The sequence below is a fragment of the Pteropus medius genome, unplaced genomic scaffold (genome assembly GCF_902729225.1).
Source record: "Pteropus medius unplaced genomic scaffold, Ma_sr-lr_union100, whole genome shotgun sequence".
Taxonomy (NCBI): Eukaryota; Metazoa; Chordata; class Mammalia; order Chiroptera; family Pteropodidae; genus Pteropus; species Pteropus medius.
This window is the reverse complement of record NW_024344240.1, coordinates 23,142,657-23,144,776: the sequence shown is the minus strand read 5'-3', so window position 1 is coordinate 23,144,776 and position 2,120 is coordinate 23,142,657. Positions and strand designations below refer to the sequence as shown.

Sequence of the window (2,120 nt, the reverse complement as noted above, 5' to 3'; positions counted from 1 at the left end):
AAAGCCGAGATGTTGCTTTCCAAGTCATACTCTTGCCGCTACTGCCTCGTAACTCTAGGAACTAAACCTCAGCAGGGATGGCTCCTCTGGAAGTCAAGGTGGGAAGAACAGGTGACATCGTGACAGACTAGATGTAGACTCTGAGATATTTAATGTGATCATGCATTTTATCATCCAACCAGTATACTTTTGAGAGAGAAAGAGGGCGCTGTTAATGACCTGAGAACAAAAGGCATACAATGGGACATATGGCTGCCCTAGCAATAAGGCAGTTTGGGAAACTACATTTCCCAGTATACCTTACCCTTTGAACATCAAATGGCTTGACTACGACAAAGCACTCTGGGCCCCATGGTTAGCACCATTCAAGAGGTAAACAGTATAGGACTGGATGCTGACGTGGAGGCTTTCTCCTTCCATGGGACACTTGACCAGACACAGAACACAACACCTGATGTGAAATTTCAGTGGCTATTAAGTCGGGTGGAGCCTCCCTCTCCCCAACGATGCTAGCTTCCAAAAGTGTGGAGCTGGTAGAACTGTCCATTGGTCCCCTACCCTGTCTCTCCTGGGTGAAGTGCTGCCACTACCCCCTCTTGTCACCAGCGACCCCACGGCTGCTAATTTTTTAGACGGTTCTGGGCCAGGTGCTGCTCCCAGTTCACTTCAACCAGCTTGTACAGCTCCATGGTGTCCTGGGCGTCCTCCACAGAGGAATGTCTACTTTTCCTAACCTGGACATCTTGGCTCAGCGGCTTCTTGGTGAAATGCTTCAGAGACATGGTAGCATTCTCCTGGCAGTTGGCCTACTTGTTGGGGAGGGGGATATGGAAGGTGTCGCGGGTGAGGGCCTTGGGGTGGAAATATTAAAGGGCTTTGAAGACGTGGATGGCATGCCCCACTACAATCTTCCCTGTGATTATCTTTAAGATCTGGCTTCGAACAATCTTGAAGGGTGTAGCATTCACCATGTGCTGCTTCCAGGTACCACTCCATCTGGTGCGGTAGTCCACAGTGTGGCAGCGGGGAGGACATACTCACCAACTACAGAGCTGTCTCTGTTGTAGTTGACGAAGCTGCATCAAGCCAAAGAACTGAAATGTCCCTTGAAGTCCTGTGCCCACCATCTCACAGTCAATCACCACCATTTTCTTTGGCACCTTCTGGGATGCTCCAGAGCATTTATCCTCTGAATGAGCCTGAGTGGAGTTCTGTGGGGCATTCTTCTGGGGCCCTTCTTCTGCGAGAGAATTGGGTGGCTCTTAAATCTTTGGAAGGGCACTCTGGAACTCCTCCAGCAAATCTACTTTAGCCACAGCAGAACCAGCCTTCTGTGATGGGGCCGGGGTAAGCCAAGGGATGGCAGTCTTCTTGTCCAAGGACTGCTCTGATCTACTGCTGGAGGCAGCTGTCTTCTTTTAGGAAAGGGAGAGACCTTCTAAGTCCTGGCACGTGTTTGATGTTAGAAGCTGTGTGGCTCACCATGGCTCCAGGCCCATGGCCCGTAGTGCCCATACCTCTGAGTGAACTCTTGGTACTTCCTCCTCTTCTCCCTAGGACACATTCCACAGGCTTGGTTCCCACCACTATGAATGCACACACACTGGTATACACACTCCCTTTGGGAGGCTGTGCAGATGGTGGACTCAGGGGCAGCTTTCTTGCATGCCTTAGCTCTCTGGCACCACCTTCTGCAGCACATCTCAGCATTTTCCGAATAAGCTATAGGTCTCTAGGCCTCTGAGCCAAACTGGATTTCCTACCCCCATTTTTTCATCCTAGAGAAGGAAACTCTTTCATCTATGCCTCCCACTCCTTCACAACTCCTCCAGTCCCCAGCAGGGCTTGTCAGTGACCACATCTGTTCTACATTCTATAATATGTACTCCTTCTGTAGTGTCCAGCCCAGAAGGCATTCAATAAACACTCCCTAATAATGGAAAATGTTCTTACTCTCCATTCATTTGAGGCTCTGCATCTTCTAAACCCATTTATTTGAGAATGCCCTCCCCTAATAAAGCAGAAATGGAGCATGGGTGTGTTCCTTCCTTCGCTTCAAACACAACTGAATGCACTCACCTGTGGGGAATGCTGCAGGCAACCCAGTAAATGGACAGCAC

The 2,120-nt window shown here is 49.7% G+C and overlaps 1 pseudogene; it reads right to left on the bottom strand.

Moving 5' to 3' along the window:
• Positions 1-620: 620 nt before the first annotated feature.
• LOC120607169 (interferon-stimulated 20 kDa exonuclease-like 2) lies at positions 621-1,710 on the bottom strand (annotated as a pseudogene).
• Positions 1,711-2,120: the final 410 nt, after the last annotated feature.